The following is a 24,721-nucleotide window of genomic DNA, read 5'->3' on the forward strand; positions in this document are numbered from 1 at the left end:
TCAGGAAGTGGCTTGAGGTTGAATTTTCCAGATTAACAAAAACGCTCTATCACTGTCTTGTATTTACTCATTCACTCTTAAATTACTTTTAGTAAAACGCTGAAGAAATAAACATCATCGTCCTTGTTGACATTATTATAATTATTAGGCTTTTTATTTGCTGTTGGATTCATCTGGCTAAAGCAACAAAATGGCCCATTATGCAAAATTCTCCTCCCCCCCCACAAAAAAATTTACCCCCCCCCCCCCCTGGCAGAGATCCTGGGTGCGCTACTGCTAGCAGAATATCATATATCACCACACCTTTGTTCAGTCCTACTTGTTTATTTTTACATGTATATTGCTCTTTGTCAGGCAACGTAAATTTGTACATTATCAGAAGGAAGCATGCGCTTCCTACCTATAATATATTCATCTATCATGACACTGGTGTCTTCACAAACGGACTCTGTGCTTGGGTACCAGCAAACCCCGGAGAGTTTAGGATGTAGTGTATGCAACACACTTGTATCCCCCAAATATAAAGCTATTTACTTCGTGCAATGTAGAAATTCTTGCGATTCACACCACTGTCCACATGATAAAAAAATCAAGGCTGCCCGAAATTTGCATTCATGGTATTAGTGCTCAGGCATGTCCACATTTCAGGACAGCGCCGTATGTCTTGACGTTTGTAACTATTATGGTGTTCCTTAAGTTACCCTCAACGCTGGAAGCATCTTCTAAAGTGCAGTAACAACTTTTGAAGCAAACGACACATGTCATCATCATCATTATCAGCCTATTCATGTCCACTGCAGGACGAAGGCATCTTCCTGTGATCTCCACTTACCCCTGTCTACGCACACTTACACCTGCTTCGTACGACACATGTACCAAGCGGAAAATGCCGGTGTGAAAAGGCTTCTCTATCAGGGTACTACATAAGAAAACGCGATCAGCAACACTTAGGCACAGTTCACTTCTGAGCACACGCACATCACATAAAACGAGCTCTTTTACGCCTAGTAGCGCTGCGACAGATATATATCCCGATTTGTTATCCTGCGAACACTTCATAACACCAACAACACAGCTCGAACGTCGCGGTCACCACGGCCCATCGCAGGCGGCAGAACGGCTCACGCAGTATAGCACACGAGGAATGACAGCGATAACGAGGCAACAGATCTTAGCGCTACTCATCTTGTCATCACTTCTAAAGGTTGAAAAGGACTGGCGTTCACCACTTCGCGGCAATGAGCCGCACACACAGAACACATACAAGTCGCGTACGCTGGGTGCGCCGATCGGACACCTCTCATTCTCCACGCCCTGAACATGTGTCATACTCGAAACGCACGAGTATGTGATGGCCTTCTCGTTTGTAATGCACACAGGAAGCACGGCACAAGAAATCACGAAGTCGACGGCTTGAAATATTTCTTCCGACGCTCACGTAAACACAACACACTTCCTCCGCTCCGTCTGTTTCCGTCGGCGATCGTCCGCACTAATGAGGCCTGGGAGGTTACACCGGCTTGCTGCTTTCGATTGCTATCTCCGTGGGTGCTGGATAACTCTAGTAAGGATCACAAGAACGAGCAAAATAGACTGTTTCTGACGCGGCTGTACCCTAGGCCTCGCGTCACCGCTTCGCTTCGAGCAAGCGCCATGTTTTCCATGATGACGTCCTACGCCATCCGCATCGTACCAGCCAATGAGAGACGAGCAGGCATGCGGATGGCAAAGTTGCGTCCGCCCGTCCAGACGATCGGACAGCCTTCCGCCCCGGTCCGCATGCGTGCGGAGCGGACGGGCGGAGTGAGCGAGTATAGGCCCTAAACGGGTAGAAATAACCAAACGGAGGTTATCTGATTGGTGGCTAAAATCAAGCCAAGGGTGAAATTTCACCCTCCACAAAATACAAAATATGTTAATATATAGTCACGGCTAGGTGGCGTGTGCCACTGCCCGATTTAAAGGGTTCAGCCTCATCCATCCATCCTATGTGTCGAAGCGCTGCCGGTATAGGAGGGTCCGGAGTGCTCCTGCGCGCGCTTGAAAGAGCACTGCACTCCCCGTTTCATTGTCGTAGAAGTTCTCCGTAGCTGGGGTGGACTTCTGCGAGCGGTAGAGCTCAAGGGTCGATTTGCCAAGCATGGAAGAGTACCACTGCTCCGTTTCGACCTCACGAACGCGTTGCCGGGCTGCGTGGCTCCGCTTCTGACGCCTGCAGCGGTTGGGCAAGGAATCCGAACTTGCGGCTCAGCGTGCGTACTCGAGGGGCCCACGCAGTCTGGTTGCCCCTGAAGCTCATGTATCGGAAAACAGGGCGCGTCCATCTCTGGTCTTCCATTTAGCGAAGTCGATCCTCAAATGCCACCTTGCTGCTCGCTTCTCGCGCCTCGAATGACGACCACCCCAAGTCGCCCTTAATGGCCTCAATGGCCACGCGTCCGTGGCAGCCGAGAGCCATGCGTCCCACTTCGCACTGCCCGCGCTCCAGCCACGTTCGGGTGCCGGCCGAAATGCACACCACCGCGCTGGCAAAGGTTAGCACTGGGACGTGGATAGCCTTCCATAATTCGCGAACGAGTATATAGCGGTTGCACCCCCACAGTGACCGCAGCACGGCACTGGCTCTCCGGCATGCTTGTCGCAGGTGTTCTTCGTGTGCCCCCAGGAGATCCGGTGATGCAGAGAGGGTAACACCAAGATAGCCATATTAAGTGGCCCATGGGATAGTGTCATTGTCCGGTAGGAGCACCGCGTTCACTTCTGGTCTGCCAGAGAACTGTATAACTGCGAATTTCTTTGGGTTTTCTGAAGGAGAGGCCGAGGCGGGCGAGATGGGTGGCGCTCAGGGTGACGAGTCGCTAGAGGTCAAGGACATGGATGGGTTAATGCTATGAGCGTCCCCTTTGAAACGGTGTGGTGGGTTGCGCCACCAAGCTCTTGTTATTAGTTTGCCTAATGCCCTACCTTTATTTTTGAGAAACACACAAATACAAAGAATTCCAGGCATCAACTTTTTTAACCATTACTGCGAACTCTGTTTCTGTATCTCTCCGTTGTTTGTGGTCTCCCTACTTTTCTGCCACCAAACCTCCAACCGCCTCTTACTAATCTCTATAGCGGACATGTTTACTTTGCCCCTGCTATCGCTGAACCCAAGGACTTCAACGAGGTCAGACGAGCCTAGACTTGCAGCTCGGTAGATTTCTTCACATTCTAATAAAACATGTTCCACCGTTTCTCTAGCTTTACCACAGCAAGCACATGCGGCTTCGTCCTTGGTGTACCTCGCTTTATAACTGCGCGTTCTAAGGCATCCTGATCTCGCTTCGAAAAGTAAGGAGCTTCCCTTTGAGTTTTCATAAATTGTTTCTTTCCTGATTTCCTTTTTTCCTTTGAGGTAGTTAGTCATAGCAGGTTTCTTTTCCATTGCTGCCAGCCATAACCTTTTCTCAGCCTCCCTCACTTTGCGTTTGTCGTTCTTTGTTGCCGCGTTGATGGCCATACCGGTCGCATATTTGCTGGTAAGATTACTAGTTCTTTTACTTCACTGTGAGTCAATGCTTTGCCTGTACAAATACCTGAACACCCCCACTTGCACCCGAGGTATTTCCTCAATCATCCTTCAAAATCAATTTTACTCTGAGCCTCCCTTACTTCAAAATTTGTCCAGCCCATATCACCCTGCACAGCTTCATTAGTAGTCTTCCCGTGGGCGCCCAACGTCAGGCGTCCCACTGACCTTTGGTTGCCACCAAGTCCTGATTGTACCCCTGACTTGAAGCAAACAACCGTATTTCCAAATGTAAGCCCTGGAATCATTACACCTTTCCACATACCCCGGAGCACCTTGTACCTATTGTATCCCCATAGCGCTCTGTGTTTCATTGTGGCAGCATTTCTCTTCCCTTTTGCTATTATTGTTTTTTCCTGTGTCTCTAGAGATCTACCGCGTTCGTTTATCCACATACCTAAGTATTTGTATTCTTTTACCCGAGGTATATCCTGGCCCTGTATCAACACTGTCTGTTCACCGTTTCATTGAATACCATAAAACCTAATTTTTAACGCTAAATTTTAATCCTAGCTTCTCACATTCTTCCCCACAGATATCAGCCAGACGTTGCATATCACTTCGCTTGTTAGCAAGCAACACAATGTCGTCCGCATAAAATAAACCTGGAGGCTGCTGCTCAACTGTTGTGCCGGCTTGTTTGTATGATAGGTTAAATCCGATATTGATTCCTTCTAGCGCTCTTTCCATCCTTACCACTAACATCATAAACAGCAGTGGGGATAAAGGGCAACCCTGTCTCATTCCATTGTGGATTTCAACTTTATCCTCACTCGTCATCCCTTCCCATTCAACGCAAACAGTATTTTCTCGGCAAATCTCCCCCAATAGTTGTATACAGTCGTTGTCTACACCTTCTCCTTCGAGAATATTCCACATAATGCTGCGATCTACGTTGTCATACGCTCCGGTGATGTCTAGAAACGTCACATATAGCGGTCTCCTTTCTTCTCTGGATATTTCAATATACTAAGAAAAGGACAAATAAGTTATCGTGCAGCCGCCTACCGATTCTGAAACCATTCTGAAGTTCTCCCAATATGCCATTATTCTCTGCCCATGCATGTTTGAAGCTTCAATTTAATCACCTGCATTGCTAATCTGTATATTACCGATATAATGGTCAGCGGTCTACACGAGTGAATTCTATCTTTTTCCCCCTTACCATTATAAATTGAATTCATTCTACGTCGTCGCCAACTGTCTAGTATTCGCCGATGTTGTAAGCATTTTCTACTGCTTTCAACAGAGCTTCCTTACTTTTTGGTCCTAGCTCATTATTCAGTCTAACGGGAACCTCGTCTAAACCTGTGGCTGTGCGTTTAGGAATTTTCTCTTCGGCTTTCTTCCAGTTGAAATTACTCAGCACCAACTCCTTTTCCGTCTGGTTCCCGTTCATTCTCGTTTTTTTTCCTCAGAAACCACCGCGCCATTGCCCTGAAATGATTCGGCTGTTATTTTTCGAATGTACTTTAATGCCGCATTCCCTTCCCGTTTGTTTGCATCTTCGTCAAGGATATGTTGCTGTACTGTTCCCAACTTCCTGCCTAATACGTTAATCTGGTTCCAAAATATTCCAGGTGCGGCCTTCTTTTTCTCACGTATTTTTGACAACCAACGTTCACTTTCACCTTTAATCTTTGCTTGAACTAATATTTGAACCATCGTTTTTTTTTTTTGCCGCTGTATATTTCCCATTTTCTGCCTATTTCGTCCTGCGGCAACTGTGCGTTCTTTGCCTGCCTGTGTTCTCGTAATGCTTTCTTTCATTCGTCGATCGACTCCCGTATCTCCCTGTTCCACCAGCTTTTCGGTTTCCTTTTTCCTTTCCAACAAGAATGTTGCTTCGCTTTCCTCATTTTTTCCCTCATTACACTCACAAGCTCACTACATTCACATTCCTTGCTTGGCCATTTGTCAAGGTCTTTCTCGACTTTTGTGGCTACATTTTCTATTTGTTCATCGTTCAAATATGGACTGGTCATTCTTCGTTCCTAGCTCTCTTTCCCAACTACATATCCCATTTTCAAAATGATGCATTTATGATCATTCCTATCCTGCTATCCCCTTCCTCATCAATGACCATTTCTTTCAACTTATAAATTCCTTCTCTCATCCGACATTAATCGATGGCCGATTGTCTATTTCCGCCTTCCCATGTGATCTGGTCATCACATTTTGGCCCCGTATTCATGGGCATGTTGCTCACAGAGGTCTAGCATTAACCTCCCGTTGTTGTCGGTATAACCGTCGAGATCCTCTATGTGGGCATTCATGCCACCCAGCAGGATGATTTCGCCCTCCTTCCCGAAACTCTTAATATCCGCACTTAGGCATTTTACTAACTCTTGATTCTTTTCTTTGCAATTTTTCTCTGTCCATAAATACGTCACTCCCAGCCAAGTTTTCTTTCCACTGACTGTGCCTGATAGCCAAAGATCCTCTTGGCACTTTGAATTTGCTCTTTCCCACTTGGTCCCCTCATGTATGAGCATTCCGAATTCCCCTTCTTTTCTTTCCAATTTGGTTCGGTTGCACCCTTCCCAAACCTAATTCTCAATCATTGGTGGTTCTCTAAGTATCTAAGGTGCGTTTCTGTGAACGCGTACACACCAATTTGTTCTCTATTTAACTGCTCATCAATCTCTAACCACATTTCTTTTCTTCTACCGCCCTGCAGATTTATATAACCTATTGCACATCAAGCTCTTTTCTCGTTTTTCTGTTGCTACCAGTGCTGTTAGTCCGAGGTTCCCCTAAGGGACCTTCTTCATTACTACTTATACTGATGTCCTTAGCGACCATGGGCCCGACCAAAAAAAGCAATTGCAAGACCAGCGAGTCGCCAGCCCACGTCACGTCCAAGCCTGTGATCGAAGTGGATTCCGTCTCTTTGAAATCCACCATACCTTCTCGCTTCCCTGTTGACTTCCACAACCTCGAAACCTTTCTCTCAGCTCACTTGCCAAATCGCCTCATTAGTGGCCGCAACTGCTCTTTGTACGTTAATGTCACGTACAGGTACCTCCGGCACAGTGCTTACCACAATCTGCACCCGTGGAGACATTCGCATAAGTCGTCTACACCCTTCACCAAACGCTAGGCTATTCCCGCCCCTTTCCTGTTCAGCACGTCATTTAGGCCGCCTACTACTATTATAAGGTTACGTGCCTGTGCATTCTCCGCGAGCTTTTCTCTAGCTCGCTCCATAACATCTGCCAATGACCTCCCTGGAAACGTCCCAACCGCCACTCTTTTGTCACCTTTCACCCGCTCCATAATTGCCGCTGAGCACCTAGACAGATTTGAGTCACCAGTGACTATGACCGTTTCACTCTCCCCTCCTGACGAGGTCTCACCCTGCTTTCCTTTGTCCTCCGTGTCCACGTTATTCATATTCGACACAGGGCATTGACTCCTGCGTTCCTGCTTTTCCTTCGCAGCAGTGTAGGTAGGTGACCCTCCTTCCAGCATGTTCCACGCATTCTATGGGCTTTGTGGGCACTTCCGGTCCTGTCTCGCCGGGAGCCGGTGTTTCATCGTCACTACCATTTTCGTTCGTAATGGCGGCCCTGTTCAATTTTTCCTCGGCTGCTTGGAGTCTTTCTTCCACTGCCTTCCGTGCATCACCTTCCATATTGAGTTCATTTCTCAGCTCTGCGATCCGATTCACAAGCTCAATCTGGACATCCTCCATTTTCTTTAGCCTAGCATCGACATCACCGGGTGAGTCGATTGGCTCTGTTTCCATGCTCTTCTCATCGGTCCCCTCGTCTACCTTGAGGGATCCCCCCCCCCCCCGCACGCTGTACACTTTCCCGCCCGTTTTGCCATATGTTGCACTCGGCTTTCTCAAACGCTATCCCCGAACCTTCCGAAGCACGTACCTACAAAAGGCCGATACGCACAAAACCTAAAACCCTAAAATGACAGAATTTATTTATCCGCAATTAGTCACAAAGTATCTGCAGAAAATGTCGAGCAAACTTAATTCATGACACACGTTCGCACGTGTTTGGACACGTGGCCACGCTCTGACTGTCCTACAAAAGCAATATTCTCTATACAAATACACGCATGCTAAAAAAACACTGATGGCTAATATCCTTGACCACGCGGGCGCACGTGTTGAAACACGTGTCAGGAAAAGACGTTCTGACTGTGCTAAAAAACGAAATACACCCGATACACAAGAAGGAAAAAAAGAAAAACAATATCTGATAGCCCTGCCGCTTCCAACCTACTATTTAAAGGCTGAAAAAAACACCAAGTCTAACAACAGAAGCACGCTCAAAGCATGCACAAAAAAACTTATATTTTCGTCGCCGCACGGAGCCCCGGAGAAACACGTCCGTCCACCACGGCTGTCCACCACAGGAGCCAGCAACGTTACTAGAACTAGGTTCAGTTTACAAACTGCGCCGCGTTGCGCGGAACCGCCACCGATTCTGCTCCCACTGGCGCTGCAGTCGCACCCGGATCCCGCGCTGAACAGTAAGCTCGAGTAGTCCTCCGTGTACTATCGTAGGAGCTGTGTTTGTGCCGGTTAACCTCCCGCATTGTTTTGTCTTGTGCCACGTTTTCGGAACTTTGCTGGCGCTCCGTAGGTGATGTGTTTGTCCGAATACATCGATCTGCTAATTTGATTCTGTGTTGAGTGTGCATCTAAGCTAACCATGTCACGCCGACGTGTTGTGTTCCCGGCTGTACTAGCGGGTACCGGAACGACACAAGCTCGTCGGTCCGGCATTTCTTCTCCGCTACTAGCGACGAGAAACTACGCTTAGCGTGGAACAGGGTGATACCCCGCGCCGACAAATACCTCACAACGAAGTCCCAAGTGTGCTCCTTGTACTTTTAAGACCACGACATTCTTGACCGAAAAGAAAAGCATTGATAAAAACACAAAGCTCTTTGCATCTCAGTTGATGACAGAATCCCTCCGAGTGGCATTGATGTCGGTGCTGGATATAATCACCCTCCTGCTTCACAAGGACGGGAGATACGTGCTGACTGCAAAACTTAACGAGCACCCATTGGAAGTAGGTATTTTTAAGGTTAATTTGGATGTAGTTTGTGGCTGCCTTGTTTTGCAATTTACACCCACACATATCTTCCCAGCGTTTTTTGTAGTCGTGAGATCGTTTGGCGGTGATGAAGATCATCCTACGATAGGAGACTTGGGACAAATATTCAGGTTTTTTAGCCTCTACACTCTCTTAAAGATGGCGACGAAAGGAAATTGCACTGGCGATGCATATCCCGTTCTTGTCAGTGTGGAGGAGAGCCTAAGCTCGAAGAGGCTTGAAGTTCTTCAGCAAAAGAACAAACGAGAGGACAAGCTCGGACAGCTCATCCACAAAATTGAGTTAGAGAAGCTGCCAGAAGGGGACTCAAACCAGCACAATTATGGCCGACCCACTGCAACAGATGCTACCCTATACTACATTGCAGGATATCTAGTAAAGAAAGCAGCGAAGTTTTCGAGCTGCCATGACTGTAAGGTCACTCTCCTTGCCACAGATGATGTACCACCTGCAGCCATTTTAAGCGAGATGCCTTCCTTTGTTCCGGGTGCCCTCCAGCTATCGTCAAAAGATCTGACATCACTGCTTACACGCATTGAGAGCACTATCACTGAAAGAACAAAGTCCAACGCAGTGTTTGGAGACTTGTTTTGGTCCATTGTTGAAGACTTGACAAAGGCCAGCAACGTTGTAGGAGCTGGATGTTGAATTCATGCTGAAGAGCTCTGTGCATGTATTCTGAAGTTTTATTTAGTAACACGCATGCATTTCTATGCAAGGTTTCTACGGCAACACAAAGACACGAGTGTGCAAGCTAAAGCTGCCAGAAAGCGGGCAAAGCTCTTGTGAGTACCGGCCAGTACTTGAGATTTGTGGAGTGTGAACGTGAGTTCACTGAAAAGTGGCTGAACAACCAGCGCATTTATGCTTTATGTCGTGGCAGTAGTAGAGAGAAGTAAATGCATCTGAATAAATTGATGAATGAAAGCCCTAATGCTTTGTTACTTTCTAATGTATGCTGAAATCGCAAGTTTGGGCCGTGGCCACGTTTGCCCGCTGAGATAGCATAAAGCGGCATTTACATTGAAAAAAAAAGGGGGGGGGGGTGCTCGCGAGCACGGAAGCCACTGTCGTTCGTTGCGACACGCGTAGGTTTCCGCATGAATCGTTTATATAGTAACACAGATGCAGAATGCCTTGTTTAAATGAAGCTAGTTATAACCTTAGGCGAATTGCAAAAAAGCAGGGCATGCGGGAAAGTAGCGAAGAAGGTTACTAAAAAGTATCGAAACGAAGCACGCAATGTCTAACGCCAGATGTTGCCGGCAGCTCGGGACTGCAAAGCATGCCGCGCTCACATGTTTTGAAGCAAACACAGAAGTAGCGCCAGTGGCTAAGATATGTTGCAGCGATGCATTTGAAGTTTTCCACACGGTTAAACGTAAATAAACGCGCACATTCAGCGCCCGAATACGGCCTTGCGAGCCAAGCTGCCGCGAGGCGGGATCTCGATGGAACGCTCCCGCCACCTGTCAGCCAAACTGAAAATGGAGACGCAGGCAAAGCACGGCACCGGCGGAGACTTTGAAAACTGAACCTAGTTCTAGTAAGGTTGAGCAACGTTACTAGTTCTAGTAACGTTGGGAGCCAGCGACCCGCCGAAAGCGCCATCTCGTTTCTCGAGAACAAACTGCTCCGCGAAAAGGGTCAATACAACTTCTAAGACGTTGCACTGCTGAGCTCGAGATCACGGGTTCGTTTGAGGCGGCGGCGGCCGTTTTTTGATGAGGGAGAGATACTAGAGCGCTCTATATGCAAAAAATTCAAACATGCAAAAATAAAATTTGTTTGCGCAGCTGTTTCGTGATGTGTCGTGCTGTATTGAATCAAATGAGCTATTTGAATCCAATTGCTCTTGATAGCCATAGATTTGCGAGGTCTGAGGTCGAATGTGGTACACGAAGAGAGCCGCTGCTTCGATGTGTGCCGCCATGTTTCTTGACGCAAAACTTTTGCGTCGAGTTTGGGTCGTTGCACTATGTCGGCGAAATAGCGTCGCCGACGCAAACGCCACACCCTCCTTGTGTCTTGCACATGCGCAGTGGCGCTGACGCTAATTCTTTGCGACCCCTATTCGACAACTCCCTAATGTGCATGGCATGAGTTTTGCATGATGTCATGTTTACTGCAGACGCATGTACTCGATTGGTCTTGGCCGTTGCTAGTATAGGCCGTACCGTGAGACCACGGCATTTTTGGCGCCCGTTAATCGGCATGTCGATCATCGGGCTCAAAACTATGCCGCTCCGTGACAGCATCCTTAAGGTATGTTCAGACTGCGGTCGTAACGTTAGCAAAGCGAGCATCTGTCATAAAGACCGTCTCGCGCGTTACAAGCGTTAAGATCGTTAACAATGCTGGTCCTTCACATTGTCAGTTGCATACGTTACGCATCTTAAGACCGGCCAGTCAAAACGTGAGCTGTCCAGTTGCGTCTCAGCGGATTTGAACATGGCGCCTCTAAACAGACTACGCACACAACTACGCACACACGCAGCCATGTCCGTTGGGCCATGGCTCCAACTGGGGATGCCGGTAGTCGCGTAACCGGAAATTTAAAACCGAAACTGCGGCGCTTATTGGCTACGCCCTAACGGTCGTATCTGTATGCAACGTAAATGTAGCGGGCCTTCCAACAATTACGCTCGTGTGCGTGACGACTGTTGCGCTCTTAACGCTTCACACGATTGTAGTCTGAACAATTTAGTTGCGCTTTTTGCGTTTGCGCTTCCGTTTCTTGCGAAATATCTGCACATTACGTACGTAGTCTGAACGTACAGCGGTGAGCACTGTTAGGGTGAACACGCGAGCGCGTGGCCGACGGCACTATCAGCGCCGCGTAACAGCCATCGTTGGAAACATTGCACATGCGCAGCATGTGCTTTGCGAAACACTCTTTCCACCGCGCGCATCACGTCATCGATACGCTTGTTCGTCGTCTGCTAGCCGCATTTTTTGTTCGCTGAGCTGATACCTTCTGCGATTCAAGGTCCATCTGGATTGAAGATTGGCGCGTAAAGGAAAAAAGTGAGTGTAAGAGGGATAATTATTAAACTTTTTATTCAAGAAAATTGCACTTTTGCAATTCAAGTTAAACAAGACCATGAGAACAAATATAAAAACATGAGCAAATCTAATAGCGAGTCATGTGACCACTTACAGCAACGACTGCAGCTATTCTGGACGGTAACGAGTCGTAAAGTGATCGAACATATTCCCGATCGGCTTTCAGCCTTTCCCACTCGTTGCTGACTTGCGCCCACAACTGGTCCGAAGTCGCGGAATAAAGGGGCTTCCTTGCCAAAGAAGCTTTCAGACGGCCCCACACGTTTTCTATCACATTCAGGTCCGCTCCTTTCGGAGGCCATTCCAGTAGCTGCATGTGCTGCTCCGCCTGGAACTCCTTGACAGCCCGCGCCGTGTGTATGGGTGACCGGTCCTGTTGGAACAGGTAATCACCGTCTGGGAATAAACTGCTCGCATATGGCAACAGCACATTGTTCAAAATGTTGCAGTATTGTTCCGACGATAAGTGTCCACGTATACGTTGCAGGGGCCCTAAACCATATCTTGAAACAGCACCCCACACGTTCACACTCGATCTCCCACTGGCAGAAACACCTTGCACGTTGTCCGGGTCGTTCCTGCGTGGCATTGTGACGTTAACTAAAACAATTGCTTTTCAAAGCAGGAAGTTTGCCTCACCGTGTGCCTGGTAGTCTCCAAACACGCAATCTTTGGTCTTGTCGCGTCGAAAACGTCGACTCATCCGAAAAGATGACGCGACCCCACTCTTCTGATGTCCATGCTTCGTGCAGCTCAGCGAACTGCCGTCGTGCGTCCTTGTTTGCCGCCGTTAGTAGTGGCTTCTGCGCTGCGACGCGACTGCGAAGGCCCGCAGTACGCAGGCGACGTCGAACAGTGGTGTCCGAAACGTCCAAATCCAAGTCCTCGCGTATTGCTGGGGCTGGCAAGAAAGGGTTACGAACAGCAGCTGCAACTATGAGGGCGTCTTCATCGTCTGTGGTAGCTTTAGGGCGGGGCGCGCGGGGTGCATCCTGAATGCGACCTTCATACTTGTAGGCTTGAATTATCCTGTTCACAGTCTTCAGGGGCCTATTAACTAAAGCGCCAATATACCGCTGGGAATAACCTTTCAGGGAAAGATCGACAATTGAGCGCCGTTCATCATCGGGAACCCTAGCCATAATACGATCTGGCGACAGAATGAACGGCTGCGAAAGATGTTTGGTTGTTTTATATACGGCGTTGCATGCACAACAACTTTGAAGGGAACGAATAGACACGCCCCCATAGATATACACGTTTTTTTGTCTTGTTCTGTTCAAGCACAGATGTTTAAAGAAATCTTAAAATGCAGGATGCATGGGCTTAGAAAACAAAAATGCGGCTAGCAGACGACGAACAAGTGCATTCATGACGTCATGCGCACGGTGGAACAATTATTTCGCGGAAGGCGTGATGCGCATGCGCAATGTTTCCAGTGATGACCGTAACGGGGCGCTGACAGTGCCGTCGGCCACGCGCTCGCCTGTTCACCCTAACAGTGCTCACCGCTGTACCTTTATGAGTCACTCCGTTCAGGCGGCGTTAGTCTGCGGATAGGCGATGACTGCCATCTTTCTTAGGCACCAACATAATTGGAGACGCCCAGACGCTGTACGAGCGGCGGATAATATCCGCCGATAGCATCTCGTCCAGCAAGCCATCAATCACCTGCCTCGTGGCAAGGCTGACGGGCCGGTCGTTATCAGGAAGCAAGCGCGTCTCCAGTTTCGATCGCGTGCCTCGCCACATCGGTGCAGCCAGGTTGATCGGTGAAGAGCTCTTCGTTGTGGCGTAACAGTGCCGACAAACGAGCCTTCTGTGTATCATACAAATGAGCCGCACAGGCGGCCAGAGGATGTGGTGCCTCTTCGTGCCGTGTCGCTCTATCCCAATGGGGATTTTGAGTCGACAAGCGCTTAGCGCAGGGGCGTGCCCCTGAATTCTGCGCGCGACACGGTTCGTGCCGTGCATCTCGATCCCAAAGGAGACAGTGAGCGGGCGAGAGCGAAACTCGGGGGCTTGCCCCCGAACTCGGCGCGCAACACGTTTCCGGCGCCCCATCTGCAGAGACAAAATCAGACGCCGGCGGGTTGATGAGCGGATTGAGCAACGTGAATGGTCCGTCGCGATAGCCGCCATTGACAATGTCCACAATGATCCCGGTTTGAAGGAGAAAATCCCTTCCGAGAATCACGGGAACACCGAGCCCTGGGAGATGAACGAAACGCGTGCGTCTCATTCGCTCTCCCCACATGGGCGGCGCCAGGATTTTTTTACTTGGGGGGCACCCACGACAAGTGAGTTCCTTCTGGGGAGAGGGGGGGGGGGGGGGGGGGGGCAGGCAGGCAGGCGGGGAACTTATGCGTTGTGTTTTGACTATTGTTTACCGCCCTTCCACTTTCCTCTTATTTTATAAATGTTCAAATCAATCAAACGGAATTCCGAGATAAATCTTGTTACATGGCACCTACGCTTCGTTCAGTCGCTCAAGACTCCAATAAACATACATGGTGTTCTGCTTATATAAGTGCAACGTAGTAGATATCCAGGCTGCGCATGTTCAAAAGATGTCAACCATTGCTCAGCCCAACGCTTCTGTGCATTACAATTTCTCCCACTATTTCTGAACGTGTATCTTATTTTCTTACATTTTTTTAATTGAACTATTTGAACTATGTAGTTATTCGGCGTGCTTTCTTTGCGTCATGTAAGAATGAAAGCACGTGAAAAAAAGCGAACATTTATTTATGTATATTCAACACACTCGTCCGAGAGCACATCAGGGTTGCGATGCGGATGCAAATTGCTCGATGTCTAAAATTTTTTAACAAAAGCTTGAATAGGCTGAGTACGAGTGATCCTGGGTAAATAGAATTTTGGTGAAACTGAGTCCGAGTGAACCCCGCCCCCCCCCCTCGATATATATCTATATATATACATATTGTAAAGGAACAGAGACAGCACCCGTTCCTGACCCGGCTATTCTATTCTGTCCTCGTCGTCTTGTTCTCCAGCGCTCGCCTTGCGAGCGCCCGCGCCCAAGTTCACTCCTTCGTTACAATATTTACATATATATATATATATATATATATATATATATATATATATATCTTATAAGAAGCCAACAAGAACACTATGGATAACATTGAGGAAATTGCTTGTACTTACTAATTAAATTGATGAAATTATAAATTAATAGAAATGAAAATGGATAAATACACAACAGTCCGCAGGTGCGGAACGATCCCGCGCACGCATTACGGTAAGGTAAGAGCATCGCTACGCGTGCGATGCTCTTACCATTGAGCAACCGCGGCGCCGTTTTCCCCATTCGCATTCTGGGGTATTTATGTTGTTACTGCTACAACTGACCCTGGGAGTTTTAGCCAGCGCCACCATTCACAAACACGTATAAATATATATTATATGCTGTGAGTGACTCTTCGTGAGTTCTGTTAGTTTTTTCGAACCTAAACGAAAAAAAAAACGATGGCTAAAATCGCGGAGACGGCTGCAATGCGATGCGATGCGCAGTGAACGTCGCGCGAGTGCGCAACCAAAAAAAAAGGGAAAAAAAGTAGAACAAGAAAAAATATATCGCGCGAGATTACGCGGTCGGCGATTGCGTCGCCGCGTGGCTCCACGCAGCAGAGAGGCTTTACCACGCAGCACCCCACCCCTTCCCGCTAAGACGGGCCTCAAGGCCATGACCCCCCCCCCCCCCCCTCCGCCCTTTCCCTGTATAACCACTGCACCGCGTTTTCCTAACTATGCTCGCCTCCGTGGAACGCTGATAGCAGGTTTGGAAGGGAAATGGGGGAAGGCTCGCGTCGAACGCGATACATCCAGGCACGTGCGAGTAGTGTGCCAGTGTGAGCTTGCCCTTTCACCTTTGTGGCCACGGTTAGAGACGGCTAGATAGATAGATGATAGCGGGACGCTATGGCCTCGGTCGGCTGCGGTGGTAACAGGAAGCAGGCAAGGGATATACCGTCCGCGTTTTTCGAGTCTGGCAGGTTTGTTCTGCTGCGCTTGGCTCGACCCGTCCCCCGGTTTGTCGCGCTGTTGCTTTTGTGCGGGAGCGGTGACGGCCAGTGTTTAGCACGACTGGCATCCAGGCACTGCGCGTCTGCTGGTTGTGCTGTGTATCTGCGCTCGTGGCAACTTCTATAATGAGTGGTACTCCAGTTGCTTCTGCGGATCGACCGGACTTTCCAAATGCCCGTTGTCCAGCGCCGCCTTCGTGAACAACAAGGTGAGCTGTACTCCCAGCAATGCTCTCGTGAACCGTAATTCCATTGAACGTCGGAGATGTAGCCTTCCCGCGGGCACTTCGATGCCTTCGAGGACGGAAAAAGCAAAAATAAACTACGAGGGAGCATGACGCCAAGCAGGTAGCCCCGGCAAGCCAGCCTCTTCTAACGGCGCCCCATTGCTCCTCTTTTCTGGGCATATATCTGCGCGATTACTCTTGGGGAGTAGGCCCTGTACGTCCTTAACCATTGCCTGACCTTTTCCAAGACAATGTGGGGTACGCGGAAACCTGTTAGTGGTGCTCTCATTACAACCGACCTAGGTCACACGCTCTCCGGTCTGAGCACTGTACGCGAGAGCGTACAGTGCTCAGTTAATAGGAATTACCGCGTGCGCATAACGTGGTGTTAGGGCCTATTTCCCCTGACCCTTTTCATTGTATTTGTATGACCATATCGCTTCAAGATGGTCACGTGACGCTCCCTCCTAGTTCTTTTCTTTCTTCCGTGTTTGCTGCTCGCGTTCAGCGAGGTTGACAGCAGATATGGATGTCAGTAGCGTCACTGATGGAAGTGCACATCTGCACTTATGGCCCGTATGTCATAGGCAACATTAGTGTTGATTCTGTGGACAAACCAGAAAATAGGAAGGCGTACGCCCGACAACGCAAAACAGCTAGTCGGACCTTCTGCTGTGCTGTCGTGAGTCGTATTTAAAATGTGGCGTTATGTGAAGTCTTATTTTCTTTGTGCACAATTTTAGCAGCGTCCACTTTTGTTTACAAGACAGGGCCTTCATACCGCACAGTGCCACAAAGACGGGACAGAGTTCTATCCTGAGTTGCCAAAAAAGGCACACGTGCGCCTCACAAACGAACGCTCGTGGGCGCCGCTGGCACGAAACGCATGCGCAAAGACAAATAAGCATTTTGCATATTTTTTAAAGATCCGTTTAGCACATTTTATCTTTAGGCGTACATTTTGTCCTTAGGCGAAATACTTCCAGCAGTGCCAAGATCAGCGCTCATACTTGTTTGTTTCTTGCGAAGTCGTTCTCCTACGCAGTAAGTAAGGACCTTTCGCCTACGTTGTGGGGTTTCGAGCGCTCGCAATAGTCGTGCGACGCTGTTCCGTTTTCGAGAACTCCTGTCCCTCGCCTGCCTGGATGGGAAGGTTGACTTTAGGGCGGGGTTCGGGCCTTGCTTGCGTACACGTTGGGTGGGCGCGCGCAAGACCACACACCCTGACGTCACAAGATGCATACGTGTTGCTCTCTACCGGCGGCGGCCCGTTTGTCCGCTCCCCAGCCGACGGTTGCTTCGTCTCGTCGGGGTCTAGGCGGGCGCGCGCGCACTTCCACGTCATCTCGATAGCGGCCACCTGCGACCATTTGGCCATGTTGTGCAGCAGTTAGATTGAGATTTGGTCGCGTTTGTCCGCCTTGGTTGTATCGAAACCCAGCTTAATAAATGTCATGCTGCCCTTTCCGGAGAGCTTCACCTAGGGTCTCCGTTGCTGCGTGCGCGGTCTCGCATTCCCCTAGCATGCAGGCACGGACGCGGTAGGGATGGACGATTAATTTTTAAATGCGTAAGCATTTCTATGATTACCCATCGAGAAAACTGTCCGTGTGTCCGTCCGACCCGTAAGACGATCGCTTTCCAGAGCCCGCAGCGGCGAGCGACTTCACCTTGCATGGTGCTGCCTGTCTCTTCAACGCGAACAAATCGGCGAAAACACAGCGCGCAGAGCTATCAGCAGTCAGCACTCTCCGCTGCGCAGATGGCGTTCAAGATACGGTCCGCACGTTTGATCAGTCCGTGCCACCGTCGGAGTCCTTGGATCACGGTTAATAATGGTTCGACCATAGAGAAAGGAATTCAACAAGAGGGGACACTCCCATAGGGCCCAGTGGCCGAATTGACTGCAGCGTGCCAAGCGGTTGGTGTCGATCACTTGCATCACTTCCGGTTTCGGTTTTGGGCGCGGGTATTTTGAACGCACGCTAGCACGCCGGCTGCGCACCCCCCCCCCCCCCTTTTTCCTTTTTTTTTTGGTCTTCGTGCAGAATCGGTTTATTATTTAGTAAAAATGATTGCGAACGATCTCGTAAAGTCCCATCGAATCTGTGCCACGTGCAATTTCACAAAGTGGACACAAGACCTTTTGTGCAATGAGGAAATATTTATTTTGCTCTATATAAAAGCTCGTTCCGCGCTTTTTGTGCGTTCATCCAACGTTGTGACACCAGCAGGTAAGGCAGTAGTTCCTGTATGAAGCTCCACCGGACGGCACCAGCTGAAAAAAAAGTAAATTAGAAGCATGTTACATTTGCAAGCACGTAACAGCATGTTACAAGTATGAGTCATTTTGGTATTTAGGCATAGGAATATTGCGTGTAGAGGCGAAAAGTGCGAAAGCGGTGAATGGGCGGCATTACAAACAAAAGCAATTCGCTTTTACATACATGGCGTAGAAAATACCCGACTCATCCCAAACATATATGAAAACATCTGATTTCTAAGCGTTCCCCAATTTCCGGGCATTTAGAGACGGCTAGACAGATAGATGATAGCGGGACGCTATGGCCTCGGTCGGCTGCGGTGGTAACAGGAAGCAGGCAAGGGATATACCGTCCGCGTTTTTCGAGTCTGGCAGGTTTACAGCTAACGTTCGGTGTCAAAAGTATAGCGTGACGTATGGTGACGTGTTTCCTGTCCTGCACTTTGGCAGCACAAATACACTGGCGACTTCGCGTTTCCAAAACTTGGCCTCGGGCGACGCGACGGTACGCCACATACATAGAGAACGCAACAGGCACTCAAGAAAATGCGTGGGTGCAATGCCCTTTTTCAGTCCTTTAGAAGACGGAATTTTCGAATAACAAGTTTCTGATATGTTCGTCGGCGTCATCTTTCGCGTGTTCTGCCGGCGTCAGCAGCACACCCCATGTTATCACTCTTGGCAATCGCCCATCGCGTTTTCAACAGGCGTGAGTACCGAAAGAAGGTATATGTTGTTGCGGAGCCACAAAAAACGTCACAGACTTGTCCCTCTAAGATTCATTACACGCCAAACTAACTTTATCACCATGGCCGAGCTGCTTATCGCTAACTGCGTCACAGCGCGCTGTGCGGCCAGCGTGCCTCAAAACTAACTTTATCACCACGGCTGAGCTGCTTATCGCTAACTGCGTCACAGCGCGCTGTGCGGCCAGCGTGCCTCAAAAGTACCCCAGAAAGTAACGAAATTACTTTTCAGTAATGTCTGGCGTCAGAGAAAGCGGCACAAACTTCTCCTAGCAAGATGCACTAGACTACACACCACGGCTGAGTTCTCGCTAACTGCGACACGGCGCCCTGTGCGGCGAGTGTGGCTCAAAAACCGAAATAAGTTACAATAGTCCCATAGGAAGCGTCGGAAACATGTCTCAGCACGATTCATTAACTGAAATTAACTGCGCCAGGATGGCCGAGCTGTTTTTCGCTAACTGCGTCTTAAGTCTCGGTCCCGTGCCGTAAGCCTAATTGCGTCGTAGACTGTGAAACAAGATTTCTCACCTTGCCGTAGTCCAATAGTGCACTGGTGTCTTGTCCCAGTGCAGAAGGAATGCAAGAATATGCCGAGAGCCCAATAAGCCAGGTTACATTTAAAAAGAAAAAAAAGGAGACAGACGGGTCGTCGCGCGCGAGCGCTCAAACGCGATCGCAGCCATCCTCGCTGGCTTCGGGGGAGTGTCTGGCGGATGACGCATGTATCTGGCGCGTCATTGACCTGTGGCTAGGTAACGCAAGGAAAATAAGTCGCAAAGCTTAAGTTAATTTATACGCAAAACGTTTTAGTTTTCGCGGCAAAGAATTAAAAAAATAAATGAATGCCTGTTAACTTAAGTTCACTTTCTTTTTTTTCGATGCTCGCGGCAGCTAACGTTCGGTGTCAAAAGTATAGCGTGACGTATGGTGACGTGTTTCCTGTTGCCAGTTTTTGCCGAGTGTCCCCTCTTGTTGAATTTCTTTCTGTATGGTTCGACACTGATGGACAAGGCGCTAAAGAGCGATAACGGCTGATGATCGGATAAAGCCCCTTAAACTTCGTAAAGTAGCTACACTCTCCTCCTCCTTGTTTCTCCTCTTTCGCGCTCCATCCTCGACCGTGGCGCCGCCTACACCGTTTGAGCGTAATATTAGCACGTGCACTTGTTTATCTTTCACCGCGGACCGCTTTTCACCGGCTAACAAATTTTAAACGTTATCGCTCGGCGCAGGACGCGCCTGCATGTATCCGAAGTTTCTCGGACGTTATCGGTGTGTCTATCCGTTGTCTGTTCTCACCGACGCTTATGTAATCTGATTGCTTGAGTGTCGCCAGTTGTGTAGTACTTTCTGGAAGACACGCGGGCACCAGGGATTACAGCCGAACCTTCCATGACTCACGTATAAAAGCCGACGCGTTTCGCCGCTGATCTGATTTCGACGATCGCCGACTGTGTTCACCGCTATCGTTCTGCTCCTCGCCAGTCGGTAGACGTAGGTAGACGCTTCTCGGGCGAAAATGGCGATGGAGCGCGATCGTAAACAAACGCAGCCAGCGCCCGGCGGCACGACGGCCCACGTGATGCCATTAGGGCAATAGCGGCGCGGTGTCCGCCTCGGACAGGGTGCGAGGAGGAGGCGGCATTCTTCAAAGCATGTCGCTACTTTTACATTGAGAGGCTTTATGATCGGAACGCCATCAGCGCACCTGGCGCCGCCACCTAGCAGTACTTTGCTTGCGTTATCAATGCACCTTGCGCCACCGTCCGCACCAGTTCGTGTCGCCACAGCACTCTCGCTTGTACTAGCCAGGTCAAGTGTGATAACTAGAGGCCGGATCTTTAGGCATTAAAAAAGCGCGTTTTAGGCGCCAAAAATAGGCAGGCAAAACAACGTCTTAGGCCTCCAATGTCGTAAATATAGGCACAAAAAATTTTTACATAAATGCAAATAATTTCAAACGAAGACATGCGCAGCCTATATCTACGATAGGAAAACAAGAAATGTTATTGTCTATGGTGGCACAAAGGCTCCAACAGTTGAAAATAGCCGCGCAATTGTCCCATAAAACTGCTGGACTAATGACGATCAATTGGCTTCATTCAAGAAGCACACTGCTCACATTCATGTTCAATGGTCACTGTACTTGAGCGTCGCATATAGTGACATGCATGAAAAAGAATACTTGAAAGCTGGGAATACTGATTAAAAAACCGATATTTTATGTCTGTCTGACGCAATTAAATTAAGACGCAACAAAAACAGACAAATAACAAATGTAAGAGAGACTACGATTTCTTAAGTAATTAGCATGTTCTTACATAAGGATTGTTAGGTACAACTCTTCGCAATTTTCTCATATATAATGACATTATCCGAATTGTACAGGCCAGACGTCCCAACGCTGCCAAATACACTTCCGCCCATTTTAAGTGCACATGTTTGAAGAAATCTGTTTGCAGAACACGCGCAACGTAGTTTAAGAATCACTGTGAAGATTGTGGAAACAACGGCAAACTACCACCATCTCCAGATTTTTGGATTCAAAATTGTGCCTCTTGTGACTGAGAATGATCTCGTACGCTGAGAAGGAACGTCCGACGGGCGGTGGACACCTTAAAAAGTAAATTAGAAACAAAACAAAAGCCGCGTGCACATAAAATTTTTTTTCTTCTTTGCTCTTCACTCTCCTTTCCCACGACGGCTCTCCGCGGTTTCGCGTTCGCCAACCGCTCGCATAATGTCAGCGCGGCGGCGTATGCTGGCCGGCGCGTCCCATTTCAATGCTGCTAGCAGTTGTTTTCCTGGAGTTGGTTGAACTAAAGGACTAGGTTGAACCCCATAGAGTTCCGAACAGTCAATGTTGCCCGGTAACATGAACAATGGTCTATAAGTGCACTCGAAAGCGTAGCTTGAGGCTAAATAGTGCTCATATAGGCGCCGATATTGAAAATATGCATTTATAGGCATTTAGGCACAAACGCCAAAATAGGCATTTATAGGCACTATAAAAACACTATAAAATCCCTTCTTAACCTCTAATTCATGCTCATATATCAAAGTGGGGCGATAGGAGCGCAAGGAACAAAAAATCCATTTGCCTAAAATCCGCTCTCTAGTGATAACACTGATAATGACACCGGGCTGAGTGGAGATGAGTAACTGCCACAATGGCTACGCATACTTAGACAACTCCCAGAGGAGTTTCTGCGTGAATTTTTTTTTATTAACGAATAATCATTATTCATTTTAGCCTTTCATTGAAGAATCATTTTCGATGCAGGGCTCTTTAGCGATTAATTGATTAATCGAAATTGTTGCCGGGCATAACTAGTTCGCACTAGTGGCTTTTGAAAAGATAAACAATATATGACAATGATGTTTATTTTCGCAACAGTACAACGTAATGACACGAAGGAGCGTGCGGAAAAAGCTGTCATTTCGACAGCTTGACAAAGCCGCAGGCCCCCGCATTGGCGTTCACTGCACTGACTTAAGCGCAATCGGCCTATAACATTTCAGAATTTATACAAAAATTACACAAATAAATATTTTGTACAAAAAATAAAAGGAAATAACCTTATATCCTCTTACAGGAATGCATAAAATACAATCACATATTTCCATACAGACAAACATTCTTCTACAAAGACGCAAAAGAAAAAAGCACAAGGTATGCATTATTATGCAAACATATTTCTGCTTGACACAGCACGAAAACAAAGCAAACATACTGTTGCCCAAAACAAGAAAAAAGAAAAAAAGCACCTGGGGGGGGGGGGGACCAACAACAATGTTTCCTCAGAAAAAACACATTCAAAGAACTTTATCTGCTTGAAGTTTAAATAACGACGAATAGCTTTAAAGGTCATGTTCTCTAATTGAATCGCTTCGATGTTTAATCTGTGTAGTAAACTTGATAGGTTATATCGAAGCTGGGGGGGGGAGGGGGGGTCTGTTATCCACATGTTGTCCTTACTGTTGGTACTTCCCAAGATTCCTTTTTGCGTCTTGCATATATAGGGGTATTGTTTTGTAACTTGGCAAGTTGCTTAAGAAAACCCGGTCCAGTTTTTAACCCTTGTTTATATGCTCTACACAGTCGGTAATCGTATATTGTTGCCATTGGCATAACGTTATATTTTACAAAGAATTCATGTGTATGAATGTAACTAGGGACATTTTCAATTACACGTAAGAACTTTTTTGCAAGACATCAATTTTGTGCAGATTTTCTTGCGTGGTAGTAGCCCAAACTAAATGACAATAATTAAGGCGAGATTGAAACAAACTTAAAAATAAGGATCAGGACTTTTTGTGGTAGTATGTGGCGATTGCGATAAACAATACCAATTACCTGTGACAGTTTTGCTGCCAAACAGTCGATATGTGTATCCGAGGATAAGGTTTCCCGAAAGACAACGCCAAATGTTTTAAAGCTGGCTACGATAGCGATAGGCGAAGGATTTAGTAGTATGATTTTATTAACGGGCACGTTTCTATTTTTACTGCGAAATACCATAGCTCTTGTTTTGTTTGTATTTAACCTAAAACTATTTTGGCCTGCCCATTCGTCTAATTTATGTGGGGTTGAGTTAGCTTCATCAATTATATCATCGACCGAATTTCCTATTAGAAAGATGCTGGTATCATCGGCGTAAATGATATATTTTGCCGCAGAGCTTATATTGATAATGTCATTAATGTAGAGATTACAAAGAAAGGGGCCCAAGATGCTATCTTGTGGCAAACCGAAAGGTACGGTAAGCTGACTGGACAGAGCATAATTTATGTCTACTGTCTGAACACGGTACTATAGATATGATTTAATCAGGTGTGCAGCTTTGCCGCGGTAACCATAGCGTAAGAGCTTCTCAATTAAGAGAAAGATTCATATGGTCGAAGGCTTTTGTAAAATCCACAAAAATGGCCAAGGCCAATTTTCCTTCATCTACTGCGGTTAGGATTAATTATTTCTGAGCTAACAACGCAAACTCAGTGCTAAGGTTCGTACGGCAACCAAAGTGGAACGGAGTAAAATTATTTTTTCCAGGATTTTTGAAAATACAGGAAGGGTTGATATGGGGGGGGTTTGATATGACATAGTTGCTCATGTCGTTTTTATTACCTTGTTTTTGCAGCACTATTGCACGAGCTACGTGCATTTCACTAGGAAAAACAGCCTGATTAAGGCAGAGGTTAAGTATATAAGGAACACAGGGGGCAAAAAGATCAGCAACTTAATAGGTTTAATCTGGAATCCATCGATATCATTTGCGCTACTTCTCTTAAGGTTATTAATTATATTATTTAATTCAATTTCATTGACGGGTTTTAAAAAATTGTTCTTGTAAGATAGGCAAGGTTATGTAGGTTATTTTGCACAACGGGGATGTTAACCACACTAATAAAGTGCTGTCCTCTGCAAGCAGTGTACCTGAAAGTTCTTGACCATTTATTTCTAACTTGGTAATTTTATCAGGAGTCACGTTAGCTTTTAAGACAGAATTAGGTCTCTTCCACATAAGCTCAGAACATCCAGCTGCAGAGCTGAAAAAATTAGCGAAGTTGTCACGCCTTGCTTTTTTTTATGTCCTTATCCAAATGATTACGGCACGATTTAAACTAACGAAAAAGATCAGCATCTTTGGTTTGGATAAACTTGAAATATAAGTTGTTCTTCTCCTAGATTCTGAAAAGAAGGTCTGA

The sequence above is a fragment of the Dermacentor silvarum genome, chromosome 1 (genome assembly GCF_013339745.2).
Source record: "Dermacentor silvarum isolate Dsil-2018 chromosome 1, BIME_Dsil_1.4, whole genome shotgun sequence".
NCBI classification, from domain to species: domain Eukaryota; kingdom Metazoa; phylum Arthropoda; class Arachnida; order Ixodida; family Ixodidae; genus Dermacentor; species Dermacentor silvarum.